General features: G+C 26.9%; 1 protein-coding gene across 4 annotated transcripts in view; it reads right to left on the bottom strand.

Moving 5' to 3' along the window:
* Nucleotides 1–19,284, bottom strand: part of LOC107447483 (uncharacterized) — a 500,770-nt gene that overhangs the window by 408,928 nt on the left and 72,558 nt on the right. For 2 of the 4 annotated variants that reach the window (XR_015431014.1, XM_071188145.2), the window contains exon 3: nt 7,674–8,269. The exons of the other annotated variants lie outside the window; for them this stretch is intronic. The gene's annotated coding sequence lies outside the window, so the exon portion shown is untranslated. The remainder of the gene's footprint in view (nt 1–7,673; nt 8,270–19,284) is intronic. 4 annotated transcript variants of the gene reach the window in all.

Here is a 19,284-nt window from a genome sequence, read left to right as displayed (position 1 = left end):
TTTTTAAAGAAAAAATATTGTATTGGAATTTTATTAATGCAAAATTTAGGCTTAAGCTTTTTTTATAATATCAAACCGTGTTTTATTTTTATTATTTTTTAAAATATACAGCTCCATCAAAATCAAAATTGACCTTTGTTTTCAATGCCCGTATATTTTACTAAATAATAAACTTTCAAAATGGCTCACAGATTGCGGCTGTAGGTTCAATCCCCGCAAGACAATCCCTCTATCAAGAAATTAAAAAAAATATATACGTCAGAATAGTTTTCGGCAATTAAAGATAAAGAGGCCTGGTCGCTCAGGGGATAGAGCATTCATCTTCCAATACGGTGAACCGGGTTCGAAAACCAGCTATGACTAGTTGTTTGGAATTCTGCATCCGGCTTGCACTGACCACAGGGCTGACGCAAAATATCCTCAGTGGTGAACGAATCATGGGCTAGAGTCCCCTTGCCACCAGGCTAACCATGGGAGGCTTTTGTAGTTTTCCTCTCTATGTAACGCATACGCAGGTTAGTCTCCTCAAAAAGTTTTCCACGAAGGCAAATTTCTTCCAATGCTTAGTCCAGGAGTTTCCTTGTCTTCTGGATTGGGTACAAAATTACGAGGCTATGGGAGTTGAACATAGGTAGCCTTAAATGAAAAATTGGATCGGCTGTTCAACGACGGTTATAAAATTATCTTTTCAAGGGATCTTTCGAAGAATCTTTTTCGAAGCTGTATGCATTCAAACATATTTGCCGAATTGAAAGTGTGAGAAATAATAACGAATTTTAATAAAATCAAAACAATTAGCAATCATGTAACAGTTTTTATATTCTATGAAAAGTTACAAGACTGATATAAAGGGAATTTATTATTTGGGTGAAAAATAGATAGCACCCCGATTTTATTAATGGTATTTATTTATTGAAAAAAGGATTAAGTAAGATAATAATTTAGTTTTTATATGTTAATAAATATGTCGTGCATATTTTTGCAAGACAGTTCAGATATATCAACAACACACATTTTTTTTTCTTACCCTTGTAATTTATGTACTGAATAAACTGTTTATGAAGTAAATATATTGCTGTGTAATATCTTCCAGAGTTTATTAATAAATTAATTCATTTATAAATTAATGAATCTCATGGCAGGAGTAATGAACTGCAACATAGACGGTGCTTATTTGTTCCAGGAGAAACGATTAATAAGATTCTCCATTTGTTGGAGGAAACAAATTAGAGCTGTGAATATACGATGCAAGTAAAATGTAATATTGATCAATTCTCAATGAGAAATCACACTTAGAGCTCCATTGACTTTGAATCTTTGCTCTATCTTCTAATATTAAACTTAAGTCTCATGATTAATGACTTGTATAATAAATGAGTCAAATCATGAGCAGGTTCCAGATGGCTTACTGCTCAAAATACCAATTTACCATTTTCGACCACATTCTGTCAACAGGCAAATATTTCATTTTATGCTTTGAATTTCAAGACGTTTTCAATGATTGCGCATAATTAAATAACATATATAATTCTGTAGGCATATATAATTCTAATCTTACAACTTACTATGAAAACTTAAGAATACGTAACTTAATATAAAGTTCATGTATATTCTAAAACCAAAAAATACTGTAGTAAACTATAAACTGCTATAAGTAATTGTTGTAGTGCTGTATAATCTATATAGTAGAGCAACTAATATATGCTGATCATTGCGAATCGTGATTTAATAAATTTAACTGAATTGCATAAATTATATTATGATAAGATAGCCTATATAAATATTTAATGATTAATTTTAAGTCTAGACAAAATATGACAAATGTAATTTTCATGTGAATTACTTAAGTTAATACAATGTGTAAGTTATACATAATGTAGTTACTGGAAGTGTATAAGTTACTAATTATTGCGGCACTCAATTTCTGCATTTTAAGTATGCATGGGAGCAAATTTAATAAATGTAAGATTATTGTGATTAAGTTTCCAATGCTATCTTATTTAACCTATGTTGAAGATAAGATTACATACTTTAGATTTTTTAGAGTTATGAAACTATATATGAATTGCAAATTAATGAAATGTTACTAGTTAAAAAAGTTTAAATTTTTGTAAGTGATAAGATAAATTACTTTAGAATTATACTAGTTTTAATATTTTGAATGGTACTAGTTCTTATAATCTCCATTATTACAATATGATACAAGTTGTATTAATTAGTGTTATAAACGTCTTTACTTAAGGAAGCATCATGTTTTACTCATTTGTGTTATTGTCTTTAGTATTATATACTGCGGAAATGCCGGTTTTTTAAATATTTGGTACTTTGAAAAGAGGAAAGCTGAACTTAAAATTTTTGAAAACAAAAATTTTGGAATGAGCTTAAAATTATTATTACCAAAATCTCTTTATGTATTTAAAACGAAAAGTACGTGATGGATAATACTCGAAAATCTCCTATATTCGCATATAACAAACACACAATCTTTTTGTTCTGACATTCATATTTTTAAGGGAATCTGAATTGACGCCACAATATTACCATTTGTAATCTAATTACTCCAAAAGAAATTCTTAAAATTCTTAAATGTAAATTGCAGTCTTGTTTCCAAGTCATTTTTTCAAAAGAATTATTTATTAAAAAATTTGAAAAACACAAAACAAACTTGATTCATAGATTAATAATCACACTAGGCCCCTCTCGTTTTTTGTTGTTCTGCAATTCAAAAAATAACCTACTGAAAATATTGAGTCTTTCTGATTTTTTTCTAATTTGATCCAATTTAAGTGCCCATTTTATCATCCATATGCAAACCTAATGGAAACGTATATGTAAAACCTTATACCAAGAATGACGGAATGGACAAGATTGACCCCTATATTTTGATAGATACCCCCTTACCCCAGGTAGGTTTGGATATAAGGAACTCTTTGAGAGGTACAAGCTACCCTTCTTTCATTTAAAAAATGAAATGATTTAAAAATATCTATAATTTTTATTTATGGAGGAAAGAAAACTCTATTATATAAAAACAAATTTATGAGTGTAGCTGAAAAGCCAGTGTTCCATTTAATTAAACAGTTTCGTTTACGAAATCGAGGAAAATGCCATTAGAATTTTAATGATTGAGTGTCTAATACATTTTTATTTAATTAATTATGATTTTATTTCACGATTTTGTATGACTAATTGATTTACATCAATCTGGGAAGACCAGCACTGGACCCACTAGAATCCCTAGTTGCACAGCAATACTCAGTCTTTCTGTCCAGAGAAAAAAATCTGGTGAAATAACCGTACTGTATGGTAATGACATTTCTGGTAAAACAAAACGTATTTCTGATAAATAAATCCAAGATATACAGTATTTAAACCAGTCGCTTGGTAATTTTTTCGTTTGTATCGTAACGATTTACCGGATTTTCTGGTTTTCAAAATAATAGCTGTTATATCATTATAAAATTACCAGACTTTACCACACTTACCAAATTTTGCCACACATTACAAAGCCATATTTTATTGTTAACGTTACTGAAGTACTTCGGTGAAAATTACCAAGCTTTTCAGGACTCTCGCACACCCAGCAACATGGTAAATGTTACCATATTCTAATAGTCTAACCCGTTACTTTGTTTCAGTGTACTATTGAGATAGTTTAAGAACGAGAAAGTTCCGTGAAAAACATTTAAAAACCTTATTTGATTTTTCATACACAATTTCCAAAAAGCTTTAACTAATTTCATTTGGCAAAAGTGAATTATTCAACTGAAACGTGTTTCTTTTTTTAATTATAGGAATAAATAAAATTCACATAAATTATTCAAAACTTTTACGTGATTTAAATTGAATGCATCCTTAAATTAAGTTAAAAGCCAGCCATTAAGAACTCACATTATAATTTAAATATATTAGATATATAAAATAAAAAGAAAGATATTTCTGCCCAAGGTACATAGTGGTAAAATTACGGTAGAAAGTGTAGTCAAGATCACGTACGCCTATCTTCAATCGGTAAACCTCAAAGCTGGGCAAAATTTATGAATTGTTTATTTTTTTGAGATTTCCCATAAATACGCTATGGGGAATAAGCAGCTAAATATAATTCTTTAGGGATTTCTTTCTGGAACGTGATAAAACACTGTATATCAATCTTTAAGAAATAAAGAAAGTTTTTCCAAATATCACTTACCGATGCTTTGAAAAAAAGAATGAAAATGAAAATCTATCAAAAAGTAATATTTATGATAATTTATATGTTATGCAAGACTGTTTTTTCCTCTATTACATAAAAATCCTAATTAGAATTGTCATTAGATCTTCATTAGATTTTACATTATATTTATTTGATAGCTTTTTAATTTATCACGTTATAAAGTATTAGAAAAAAGCAAATAAATTAGAATGATCTTTAGTTTTTATGTTGTAAATTAATTTGATGTTTTTTTTAGTTTATGTTAATAATAATCTAAAAAACCTAAATTAGAATTTGTTTTGGGTTTATATTTTATTATTATAGATAATTTTATGTTAATAACATTGTGGAGAAAAAATAAATTAATATAGACATTCATTTTTATATTATGTATTCATTTAATATATTTTTTTTAGATTATTATTATAGTTGTTGCATTCTTAATAACTGCTCATCATTGTTTCAGACTCTACAGCAATTATAATATTTTTATTTTCCCTTATGGAATAAAAACTAATGAAGTAGCCAGCTTACAAAAAAATAAGATATGCATGAATAAATTCGATATATTTGTCATTACTTGGTTGTTTAAATTTTCCTATGACAAGATATTAAATTTAATTTTTTTTTTTAATTTCTATAATATCTTGCATAAGCGTAACTTTTCTTATATTTATTTTATGTATGAATATTTACTTAAACAATAATAAACAAGAGAAGCATGGTCGATAACTAGCGAATTAAAGACATAAGCGTTTTTTTAAGCATGTTGTGTTTTTTTACAAACCCATTATGAGAGAAAATTGAATTTTTAAGTTACGTAATTTCATGATTTAAATAGTGGTAAAAAATACTGAATTAAGACATTATAATTATGGTAAAGATTTCAACAATAATTGTTTTTTTTTAAAGTGTGAAATTCTAAAGTGAGAACCAATTCTTTTTAGATAACCGTTTTGTTTATTTCCAACTATGGTTTTGAGTGTTATGGATTTTTTGTACTCCAATTACGTTAAGCACTTTGTTGTGTAATCATATTTATTTCTCTTCCACTAGAATTCTTATTTTTCATTGACAAATTTTTTTTAAGATTAATTTTGAGAAATGTTGTTTTACTTTATATGCTGGCCTTTATGAGCTATTGTTACAGCATAATTTTACTTATTTTTTTCTTTTTTTTTAATATATTGCAATATTTTTTTTTTTGAAAAATGGTGAAAGTATTTAAAAAATAAGTAGTGCTTAATTAAAAATTATCATAATATTTCAAACCTAAATGTACCTAATTTGGAATAAAATTGCGATAACTAACCCTTTTTTATTCATTTAGAAATATCATTTTGAAAAATTGTCGATAGATATTGAATGCATTCAATTACCATAAAAAATGTTACTTATAAATCATTTTCTTTTCCTTTTTAGTCTGAAGTGAATTCCGGGCAGACTAATTTTTATTCTATACAATATTATTTTTACTTCACTCAAGCATAGAATATTTTTTCTACTGAAATATGTTTATTGCGTTTGCTCTGAAGAATGAACATATTAAGCTGAAAAGAATCGTTTTTTTTTTCATGCAAAAACTGTGATATTACGAGATAGAAGCAAATTTATCAATGAAGTTTATCAAATAAACGGAATATAAAATTTGCAATCGTTTTTATGATTTCAAAGCAGTTGCTAATTTTGGCTCAGAAATTCAAAAATTTCGAAATTTCCAGTTGATTTTGATATTTAAGAATTTTTTCGTAAATGTCATTTTATTACTTTTGTGAGAAAAATTTACAAAATAGAAAAATATATTTACACTGTAAACAGTTAAATAACAATTTATTTAAGTGTTATTTTGCCATATTGAAAAAGCAGTCAAGTAACCATAAATAAGATGGTAATCAAACTGTTAACTGTGAAAAAACCGTTTATTAACTGCTTTAACCTAATATGCTTAAACAACCAGAGTTTTATCGAATTCGAGAAGGAATTCAGTTCCTAATGCCTGAGTACATAGTATAACTGGGGTTCGATTCCCATAATTGACACCATAATATTCCCTCTATTCCTTTCAACAGTTAAGAGTTTCCATTGTCTAATTTGTGTTCTGCGCTCTCAAATGCCATTATCAAACGAAAATCCTAGCTACTATGTCAAGTTAAATCTATTTTGCTAGGTTTTGAAGCCATGCTAGTAGTAAATGGTTATAAAACTATTTAGTTTTGTATTGAAGGTTTTATAAAAAATACAAGTTGTAAACGGTTTCAAAACCGTAAATGTAAAAAATGTTCTTTACCTTAAAATTAATGGTTAATCTTAATAATACAGTTAATACGCTTACAGACTGTTGCCGGTTATTTTATCATAACTTTAGAATGAAAATTCTAACAGTACAGCTCCAACATACTTTACTGTGTCATTATGTTTATGTCAGAATTAATGTTCAGATAAACTGTTTTACTTGCAGTGTTATTTAAATACGTCTTTTTACAATTTTCGATATTTTTATATATAACTTAACTTACTTACTGTCAGCACTACTAAGCACACTATTTTTAACAATAATTTCGAAATTGATTGAAATATAAATGATCCTAATAAGAGAGATTTAATGAAACAATTTCTTCTTATTTTACGTAAATGAAATTTCAATTAAATTTAAAAAAAATAATTGACATTCTAAAACTACTAAGCCAAATACAAACATTTATAATATTACAGAAAATGAAATTAGAAACATACACATTTTCTAATATTTGAAGAAATATATAAAATTAAATCAGAATTGGAAATCCATTAACTTACCACTCCTTTATCTTGAAAAATGAAGAAATAAAACCTCAGCCTCATTAATGTGGTTTATTCATTAAAAAAGAGTTGCAAATTTGTAATCAATTTTATGTTCTCAAGGCAGTTATTCAATTCAGGACAGAAATTCTAAAGTTTCAGAATTTTAAGTAAATTTTGATATTTCAGAGTGGTTTCATGTGTGGTTTTATTACTTTTGAGGGTAAAATTTCATGAAATGGAAAATTTTATTTAGTCCCAACAATCTTAACAGTATTATTAATGCATTTATGTATACATCAGACTTAATGTTCAGATTATTATTTTTTTTTTCTTGTTTATTTAAAAACATCTTTAAAACAATTTGTACTCTTTTTTAACATTATATTTATTTTAACAAGGTACTTATCTGCAAAGAAAGCATCAGCACTAAGTCTGAACGCATCATTTTTATTAACAACAATTTTAAAAAATGATAAAAATATGAATGATATTTATAAGATACATTTAATGACACAATTTAATTTTGTTTATCGTTAATGAAATTTCACCAAAATGAAGAAATATAAATCATTTAAACACTACAAGAGCAAATACAATTTTTTATAAAATATTTGAAAAGATATTAGAATATAAAACATAATATTTAACATTTTCTAATATTTAAAATAAAATTAGAATCTTTTGAGATCCATAAACTTACCACACTTGTTTCTCGAAAACTGTTGATCTTTAAATTACTATAACTTCCAAATCAAATTCCTTTCAATGGCAAAGAAATAAAAAAAAATCCAATTTCCTTTCGCCGTTATGGGAAGAAATGGTAATAAGGCACAGAGAAATAAATGGTCTCCAGTCATATGAGAGAGAAGTTTGACTTTAGATGGCTAGCAGCATCGATTATTCAAACGCTGGGTGAAAGTTATCGTTTCATTTAGACTTAGTTTTTCTTTAAAGATAATGCTATCCTTTTCAGCGTTGCTGCATATTTATTCAATTTCTTAAAGCACCGCTTTATTGAATAAAAAAAAACTAAACACTTGGTGTGAGGTGGCTTTTTATATAAGCTTAGATCTTCCTGTTTCCCGCCATACTTCACGTTTATTCATATTTTAGAAGAATTTGGCGATCAAGTCCTTTTTCGGTACTTCCATTCAGGGGTAATTGCCTTAAAATATTTGATTTTTTTGAAGACACTATCTGCGTAGTGTTTTTCTAGTTTAATTGTTGCATGCACAAATATCCTTGATTTCTGTTCAGCCGGCTTCTTTTGAGTTATCTCCATGGCGCATTTTAAACCTGTAAAGGACATATGATGTCAGTAAATATAATTAAACATTATTTTGGTTAAACATTCGAAACTATTGAAAATTCTGTTAAAATGTTGTAATTAAAAGAGCCAGTTTCTTTGCTTCAATGTATGCATTATTTTAACTTTCTTTATGCTGTTGTACTATACAATAAGTATAATAAATATCCTATACGTTGTTTTATTTTTAAAATAAATTAATTGAAAATTGAAAAAGGAAATTTTAGCGGGTCAAAAATGAAAGTATTTAGTAAATATTTTGAAGCTCTTAAGCTTTTGAAAACTTTATTTTCTCATAAGTGTTAGTAGGAGTTTTCACTATTATTTTTAAAAACATATTTAAAAATAAAAGTTGATGTATATTATTATTTAAAATATTTATAAAATAAAACAAAATGTGTCAGGTAATACCTTTATTAGAGTTTGACCTAGATAAAGAGCATAATGGAAGAGTCAGGTAAGTGACACTTTCAAGGGAATTTAGTAATAAGAGAGAATACCATGAAGTGGTTGCATCAATGTTGGTGAGCATTATAAAATAGCTCACTATCATGAAATGATTGAAAACTCTATTAAAATGTTGCAATGAAAGGAGCCAGTTTTGTTTTTTTTAATGCATGCAATATTTTAACCTTCTTTATGCTGTTGTACTATACAAAAAGTATAATAAATCTCCTATAAGTTGTTTTACATAAAAATAGTAATTGAAAATGATAAAAAAATAATATAATTTTTAACCTCACAAAAATACTAGTTTTTAATCATCAAAACTTGGTATATTTTGAAGCATTTAAGCACTTAGGAATTTTATTTTCTTATAAGTGTTAGTAGGATTTCTTACTATTATTTTTAAAAACGCATTTAAAATTAAAAGTTGATGTTTTTTATTATTTAAAAAAAATTAGAAAATAATATAATATGTGTCGGGTAATATCTTTAATAGAGTTTGACAAATATAAAGAGCATAGTGAAAAAACCAGGTAAGTCACAGTTTTTAGGGTATTTACGAGTCAGAGAGTATACCATAAAATGTTTGCATCCATGCAAGTAAGTTTAATGCAATAAAATTATTTTTACTTTCACTTTATTCTTAACGTAACTAATCCACATTAGTTTTAATATTATTAATTTGGAGTATACTGGAGTATACCAAAATTAGGTAGTGGAAAAAAATGAAACATATAAATATTCACCCCACTGCATTATAAATCTGCAATAAAATAGTTTGAACACCACTTTTTTCTTCTTACCCTGATAATAGCCACTTTGAAGATGTCACTTACCTGGTTCTTCCACTTAGTTCTCCACATCATTCAAAAATTGAAAATAGGGACTTGAAAAAATTATCATAAAAAATTAAGATTTTTAAATATTAATATCGTTTAAAGTTCAATGTAGGGTAAAAACAAACTCATGTCTTATATTGACTTCTGAATGAGGTGGAAGCTTATTTTGAAACTAATTTTAGGGCATTACGAAACTAATTGATGTCTCTATTTTTATGGGTAATAAGAAAATAAAAAAACTCATGATTTTTATGTACTACTTACGCTTAAACAACTTCATAATTAAAATATTTTTTTAACTAATGCAAAAGCAGTTTCAATTACTAATAGTGGCTTTAGACAACTTTAAATCTATTGATAAAATAAAGAAAAAAAACATACCAGTAGATAATTTCCTTTTATTTTGTAAAAACATCTTACTAAGCTTCTTATAAGTATAAAATAAACTATGTTGTTGAAACTAAAATCTTAGTTTTATTTAGAAAGATTCCATTGTTTGGATTTCTTCCAAAAAAGCATCGGGGAACATTTTAACAACTATTTTTTTTTTCTTCTAAGAAACGTTGTGAAAATGTAACAAAACTAATTATTATTTCATTTTAAAATCAGTGTTGTCGAATAAATGTTCAAAAAATAAAATTCATTTTGACTTTTTTCACATCGTATATTTTCATGTTATATTTTCAAAGAATGCAATGCCTTATAAATTGATATAGTTAAAAAATTAGAATAACACTACAAATAATATTTAAATAAAAATTGAATACGGGGGAAATGAGCAAAAGTATTAATTTTTGACATGTTTTCTTTTCAGTGTAGGACTTTATTTCAATTTAAAACAGATAATTATTCACTTAGTTAAAACTTTTGAAATACTTAAAATCTAAAAGTTTTATCTTACGCTGCATACAGTACATTTCTCAATAAGTGAACACTGACTTTTTAGCAAGCAATTGCAAAGAAAAGGAATTGAATATGTAGTGACAGTGATTTCTCTTAATAATATAATTTTGACGAGTGATTTTTTAGAATTTTATTCAGATAAAAATGACAAAATATATCAAAACTTCGTGCAAATAGCCAAGTATTAATGGAAACCTCAAAAAAATTTTAATACAGTCGCGATAAAGCATTAATTACATTACTACCCAAGAAATGAAATATGACAATGTATTAATTCTAAATGCAAAATTGCCACATTATCTTTATTAATGTAAAAAAATAAGTTTTTTCTTCAAATGTTAAAAGAGTTTTGAAATTGACACTATATGACAACATTGCTATATTTAAATAAAGTTTCAGTTCATAAAAAAAAATCTAAAATACTTTTTTAACATTTCAGGGTAGAAAATCTTTAAGTTTTAAAGTAATCTGCAAGTATTAAAACAAACAAAATGTGCGAAGTATGCTGCTTAACTCACACAATTAAAAAAATAAATAAGTAGGATTTCATTGTTAATGCAAATGAATAAATGATAATAATTATATTTTCAAAGTTCTGCAAAAAAGAAATTAAGCCAAAGTTCTAATTTTAAGATCTTATATTTTAAAACTTTCTGCGATAAATGAATATTTGCTATTTTTGGAAATCCAGTAAACTGGTATTGATGATCAAAAATGCCAATTTTATTTCATGTTTATAAGTATTGAAAAATGACAAAATAGTTATTTTAATCATGCTTCAACACTCAAAATAAATATTACATTTGTTCAAATAGTTAGACAAACTATTTGAACAACTCTTTGAATTCAAACACAAGAAAATCTTTGATGCTGCTAATTATTTTGTTGCATTATTATGCTATAATAATTATATTCAATGATTACATTCTTCTTTACTTTTGGTAATTGTGAGTATTAAATAATTACGTTTATTAATCACAATGAATTCTTAATCAGATAATTATTAAGGTAAAAATAAATATTGATTTGGATAATCATTTAAACTACGAGAGAGTATTATTTTACTATGTAATCAAGCATATACTTAAATCTTCAAGCATATTATGATGACAAATATTGAATTTGAGTTTACTCTTTGGAAAAGAAGATAGAGTATAATGCATTTTAAACATTATATATTTTAAATGACATATTTTTAATAATCTCATTTAAATATCTATTCAGCAAGCAGCTATTACTTTAGAAGTAAAATATTTCTTTGAAACCAATGATGCATGCATATAAATGTATGTTTCGCCAGATTACCGTGACTTTATTTAAAAAGGAAAGTTAATTAATTAATTAAATAACAAAAAAAACTGTCTAAGTATATTAGAAAAATATTTTGCTTAATTTTAGAAATTAAACCACCCTTATCAAAGAATAAGTAAGCAAGCATTTCCGATTACTGATTGAGAAACTCCAATACGTATTTGTAACTTACATCAGTTTAAAGTGTAACTTATAGTCTTACTGATACATCTTACAAATATTAAAGTTTACGATGCTTAGGTTCATTGCAGAATCAAATTAAAGAAAATTTGCACGGGATTATGGTTTAATACATACTAAAATTTCTTAGTGACAAAACAACAATATGAAACGAATTAGTTCAAATTTTAATATTTAAAAACTATAATATGCATCAGTATAATATGTCATTATAATATGTACCATTATAGTTATAAACTATGATAAGAGTATTATGTATTATATGAGTATTATCATGCGGAAACATGCATAAGATATTTGTTTCAATATTTATGATGAAATTTTCAATCCAGGAATTTGTGGTGAAGATGATGATTAAGACTAGATGAAGAAGAATCGGTCAATTTTGAGAAATAGTGCTTGAAAAAATATGTTGATGAAACCTTATAGGATAATATTATTATTATTATTATTCAACTATTATTGATATTATCCAATAACTATTATTATTATTATTCTTTTAATTATTCTATGACTCTAGATAAAGATATAATTTTGTAACATATCAAATTTGATAAATAATAAATTTCTTTTATTTTATTTTTGGTAGCTATTACTGAGCTCTATGAAAAAAAAAATTTATCAACGTTTTTAGTGCGCATATGAACTAATGAAACAATAAATTTTTAAAATGGACCAGCGGCTGTAATCGAAGGGCTTAACCCTCCTGCTGAAGGGCTAAAACCTCAGTCTCTCAAGATATCAAAATTACAAGTGTCATACATACGTTAGAATACTTTTTCGCCGAGGAAAGTTAGGAATTCATGTATTGACTGTTAACTGCTTTAATTTATTGCCAAGACTTTTTTTCTTTGTCTTACGTATTGAAATGTATTGGCAGAAAAGAAAGTGTAAGATATATAAATGAATTTTAATAAAATTAAAACTTCTAGCATCCATGTAACTGTTTTCGAATTCTACGCTAATGTGTCAGGCAGATGTAGAAGGAATATCTAAAAATAGATTTTATTCTGCACTCAATTCAAGGTTGTGGTGTAAAACGATTACAGATCATTTATTGAGAAAAGAGTAAATAAATGTTAGGAAATAAATATTCTTAAATGTTAGAAAATATGTTATGCATGTTTTTGCAAAATATATGAATAAAATGCTACGCGTAAGTATAAGCTATGTCATGTGTATAATGCTACACTGTTAGAATTTCCTTTCTAAAATTATGGTTAAATAACCGACAGAAATCTATCCATGCGATTAATCTTTAAGTTTACAGTTAAGACAATTTTTTGCAATCACGGTTTAGAAACCGTTTATATCTAGTTTTATTTAACAAAACATAAATACAAAAATTCACCTAAATTCGAGCTATGCTTTTCGTTAGGTAATTGGCATTTGAGTTGGAAGTGCAAGACGCCTGAAACTCTCCATGTGTTGAAAGGGATGGAGAAAATAGTATTGAGCCATTGCCAGTTTTCAAACCACAGTTCTGTCTGTCATGAGAAAGACAGATTAACCCTCTCGGCTATAAAATATACAAACCTGCAAGGAACTAAGTGGTTTCATAAGTTAAGCTGAGTTGGTTCGATAAAATCTTATTTGCTTAATCGTATTAAGTCAAAGCAGTTAACAGTAGCTTTTCTCCACAGTTAACATCTTATACTATCTTATTGTGGCTGGGTGGCGCAGTTGTCGTCGACCTTCTGAGCCCAAGTCTGCGGGTTCGATCCCCGGCCCAGACATCGGATTTTCGGGATGCAGAATATCCTCAGCAGCCTTGTCGTATGATTATGCGGCATGTAAAAGATCCCTGGAGTGCGTTATTGGCTCTTGGCATTTCCGGCAAAATTAAATTCCTAGTGCACTTTAGCATCCAAATAGAATCCCGGTGCTGCCATCTAGTGTGGCAGAAACTAGACGTCCAATGGTATCTCACCTATTGTGGTGGTCCTGAAAGAGTGGATACCACCTCTGGAGAGCGCACTAGGTCTGCTCATCGGCAAGACCGATCGTGCAGCTCATTGGAAATAAAAACAAAATAAAAAATACTATCTTATTTATGGTTATTTGACTTTTTTGTTTCAGTATAGTAAAATAACAATTAAATAAATTGATGTTCAGGCATTCTTTTCTGAGAAATTTGTAATATTGTATGAATATAAACTATGATATGAGTATATTGAAAACTCGTTTAATATGTGTTTAAAAATGCTTCAAATATATTTCTTTTTGAGACATCAGGTGGCATTCACACTTAAGTCAGACAAATTGGTTTCGAATTTTCATCACTCAGTGAGTAATTTTGTTCGAGAGAAAAAAGAAGCAATAGAGTTTAGTGTCTGTTAGAAACTAGCACTGTTCAATCATTAAGATATCATTTATCAACAGCATGGTATCTCTCCTCACGAAATGCCGGTACATGTTCTACATGATTAATGATGTTTTCCAATAAATGTTGACAGGTTTTCTTTTTTTTATAAAATTCCTCGAAGAGTGATTTTCTATCCAAAGACAACAGCCTTTTGTGTATGTTTGTTCAACAACCATTTCGCGAACATTGTATTTTTTGAAATATAATAAAAACAAAACATGCTTCAAATTAATCTTAATTCTTAATTAATTTTGTTACCCAATTAAAAGATTATATGAGTAAACTCTAGATAATTAAATAAGTTCTCAATTGAATTTAATGAGATTGGTTGTAAAGCTGCAAATGATTCATGAATATATAATCAGTTTTTCTTACTTTAAATTTACCAAATTTGGTCAAAACTAATACGTATTTAATCACATCTCTCATTATTGTATTTAGGTTAAAAAAAGTTCGAAAATAAAACACAAGATAATAAAATGATTATAAAAAGTTTTAGTATTCATTTTTTGGAATTTTTTTGAATAATAATAAATGAAAAACTGGCGAACAAGTGTCAAAAGTAGAGAGAAGTGGATTCGAATTCAAAGGAAGGCACTGGCCCACCCTGGGCTGTCTAGCCAGATATGATGATGATGAATAAATGAATAAATAAATAAATAAAAATAGTTTTCTTGGCATGAATTACAAAATGCAGATTTTCTTTTTTAATGTAAGCCATAGAAGAGGTTTTCTATCCCTATACAACAATTATGAATATTTTTACAGCATCCATTTTGCGAACATTGCATTATTTGAAACATAGTAAAACAAAACATGATTGATATTAATGTTAATTCTTATTTAATTTTATTACATAATTAAGATATTATTTATATTAAATTTAGATAACTAAATAAGTTTTCAATAGAATTTAATGAGATGGGTTGTAAAGCAATGAATGATTGATGAACATATAGTCAGTTTTCTTACCTTGAAATCCCAAATTTGAGCAATGCTAGGAAATACATAATTACTTCTGACATTATTACTTTTACTTTAAAAAAAGTTTGAAAACCAAACACTAGGTAATAAATTAATTGCAATAAGTTTTAGAATTAATTCTTTGGGATTTTTAACAAAAACATTTAAAATAGTTTTCTAGGCATAAACTACAAAATACAAGAATGATATCAAGACCACGCTTGAGAAATGTTATACAGTGTTTTAGTTTTAAAAGTGTTTTTGCTGGATTTAAATGACTATTTATATTTATGGTTTTTCTATACATATTCAAAATTTTCTGTGAAAAGGATGTAAATAAATAATGATGATTTTTCGATAATGTCAACGATATTGCAAATTAATAAATTTTTCGATGATTTCAACGGTGTTGTAAATTAATTAATTTTTCGATAATAGTTCTTCGATAATATCTTAATAAACTGTTTATAAAGCACTTTAGAATATTGCAAAAAAAATCAATTACGAACTTAGTTTAGAAAGAAAGCTTTTAAAAAATACGGCTTGTCTGTTTTTGTTCTAAGTACGTCTCCGGGCTATGCCACAGTAGAAAGACAATTGGGGAGATATTTTTTATGAATTTGAATAAAATTATTTTTTACTATTCAAACTAGTATTTTAATTAATATTTAAATTAATTTATAATGCATTTCAATCTTCTTTTATCCGCCACGTGTCAACAAAACTATAAAGTCATATTTCTCAGTTTTTAAATATCGTCGTGGAAATTTTTATAGGAATTTCACCGAAAAAGCACTGCAAATTACAAACTAAACGAAATTATTGATTTATTGGATACGCTGAGTAAAAAACAGATATTCTGTTAATAAATGTTTAACGCTTATTTTACATGTTACCATTTTTTATCAGTTTTCTTTCATATATACATAAAATGTAGGATATATATTTTATCTTAGAATTTTAGCTTGAGCGTTTATTTAAAATTCTTTTTATTTCCTTCATTTTTTTACAACATGAAGAAGTGCTCTGAGCTAATATGGGCTCACTTCATGAAATTAATTACCTTATTTAAAACAGTTATAAAAAATATTAAACAGTATATATAAATAAAAATTCAAAATCATAAATTAAAGATATGGAAATATAATAAGAAGTAACTTACCTTAATAACTTTAAAATTCTTCATAACTTCCGAGCTGGATCTGACTGGTTCCATATACTTTATTTTTTCATGTTGTAGAAAGTTATGTAGTTGTTCTAAGTTTGTAGTTGTTCTCCAAATTGTTAAAAGAATTGATGTTATGCTTACCGTAACTTAATATTGGATATTCTGATTTCACAGTGTTTTGTCCAAGAATTAATACGAAGTAAATTCGTACATAATAAAATAAATTTTATATCACAGTCAGAGATACATGCAAACATTTTATAAGCTAAAGAAATATTTCTTGATAAAAATTAATAAGTAGAATAATATTAATGAAACAAAAATGCATTTGAGTTTGTTAAACTTTATAATCATACTTAAATTCATATACATGGATAAGTTACTTAGATTAGCAAAGATAACAATAATTATCTGCAATAATTATTGCCACATAAAACAAAATTGATAAATAGAATAGATAAATAGATATTGCAAGTGAATGTATACTGCAACCTCTATACATAGTTGAAGTTTTCTCTGTCACATTCCTTTAAAAGCCCGTAAAAATGGAATAACGAAAATATTAAATCATAGATTAATTTCAGTCATACATTGTTGCACTTAATTTACATTATTGCATGGTAATACATGCATTATCACGTTTAAAGTGCTCTTAAACGAAAATAAATTTTTGTAATCCGTGAAACTTTAAATGCGAAAAATACATTAACTACTTTAAATGTAAATATTTAAGTTTATTTTCGAAAATTAATGAAATTTTTTTTTACAAAGGAAAACAAACGCTAATACGATGCGCAAAAAAATTACACAAAGTTTAAATTCATTAAAATAAAATTGAGCATTAATGTCAAATGTAATGATTCTCTAACTACTAAGGGTGATTATTTTTTTCTTCTATCAAAGCTCCCAAAATGTTGTTTAATTTATTAAAAACTGATAAATTACTTTATTTTATTTATTGCACCATAACTCAATGGTTATCGTAAATCGGGAAATCATTTTAAGGACCTTTAATCTGTGATTTACTGTATCGTTAATGTGTTTATAAACAATATTACTTCGTATTCCAAAAGTGCATGCAACTTTCCTTTAAGGTGTAGCAAATGCGTCATTAGTTTGTGAGAATATATTTGTATTTGCAGATATGTAAATTGCAACAGCTATATCTAATTATCTTCTCACAAAGTACAAAAGAAGTTTCATTAGAACGGGGAGAGCTTCACTCTAAATTCACTTTTCAAAGCTTAACTAAGTGTGTAATCAGTTTTCAGAGTAGAAATCTTGTTTGAAATGCAAAGTATAACACGCCTATAGCTGATACAGGGATTCGTCATGAACTCGTCAATTACGCGCTACTGCTATATTCTGCTCTTTGCTTGCAATTATCATAACTAGAGAAATCGGATCAGAGAACCGGAAACAGGGTTTCTATTTTGTTTTGTAATCCCCTTATTTGGGATCAAGACAGCCCTTGAATTTAGTAATGAATGAGCTAATTACTCGTCTTAATCTTTGATTCTTTGTTCTCGTTGCATAGCTAATTGTTGAGTTGTTGAGAAAAATGTTCAGTCTTGAATTTGTTTCTCCAATATGCTGATAAGTTATCTAATGGTGCATTCTTAATTATAAGTTTGCATAGAGAACGATGTGATGTAATGTTTCCTTAGAATTGATTGATTTGAAAAGTTTTAATGGATACTTAATGTCCCTTTGCTTCAGAATGAATTAACGAAACAGATATTTTTCAATAAGCTATCCTAACATTAAGAATTATGGATAATCAATAAATTAATATCGATTTTTATACAGAAATAAGATATGTGAAGTGTTATACGTTTTTAATACTCTCATCTCGTTGTTTAATAAGTGATGACGTTCAAAATAAATGTAGTTTTATTGGTATAAAATTAACTCCATATTATGTTAATACGTAATCTGCATTTCACATAAAAGCGTTAAGAGACAAAGTAATATTTTAAAATAAATTTAAGTTTTGAGATAGAGAATGTTAAAGTGTATTATATTAATTAATGATTTAAGGCAACTTGTTTCAATTTCATTCGCGTTTATTTTTATGAAAAAAGCTATAACGAATTGTGTTAGTATAACTTTATTAAAATTTTCATTCGCAATAAAATATATAAATGGGAAATAACAGTCGACATGCCAGACATGAATGAGAAGAAAGAAAAGTAATTTGAAATATAAAACTTAAAATAGCCAACGGAAGATAGAAAAATAAATGTGAGGAACAAAGCTAAACGAAACTACAGTAGCCGAGAAAAAAAAGGTGCAAAGCAAAACACGAAAAACATAGTGATAGAGTGGGGAAAATCAGGGTAAAATGCATTTCCAAGTGCTATGAAAAGGTTATGAGGAACTAATGCCGTTAACAAAAGAATTATCATTCATATGAATAAAACAAGATTCCATTAAACAAGATGAGCTTATGTGACTGGAGGGGAAATAAATCTGGTATTTTTGATCTTGAATTTGTGCCCAAGATTCCAAAAATATGCTGCAATGGTTGATTTTTCGAATTCTCGATAATGCACATATCTATCGTTTTCCTTATGTCTAAATTTTACGGAGCGTCTGGCTTGTCCTATACATCAAAAGTCACGCTAACAAGGAATGTTGCAAATGCACTAGAGATTATCAAAATTAATAGTATCTTTATGAGATTTAAATTTAATTTTGTTAACAGGGCTTAATAATGAATAAAACAGCAGAACAGGAGAGCATATTAGCAATTTTATTATTGTATTACATATTGTTTTCATATTTAAGTTGCATATTCAAAGTATATAAATAACGCTAAATAAAATT

Source organism: Parasteatoda tepidariorum, chromosome 12, assembly GCF_982258835.1.
Source record: "Parasteatoda tepidariorum strain Cologne lab strain chromosome 12, Ptep-v5.0, whole genome shotgun sequence".
NCBI lineage: Eukaryota > Metazoa > Arthropoda > Arachnida > Araneae > Theridiidae > Parasteatoda > Parasteatoda tepidariorum.
The sequence above is the reverse complement of the archived record's forward strand: the minus strand, read 5'-3'. Positions and strand labels throughout refer to the sequence as shown.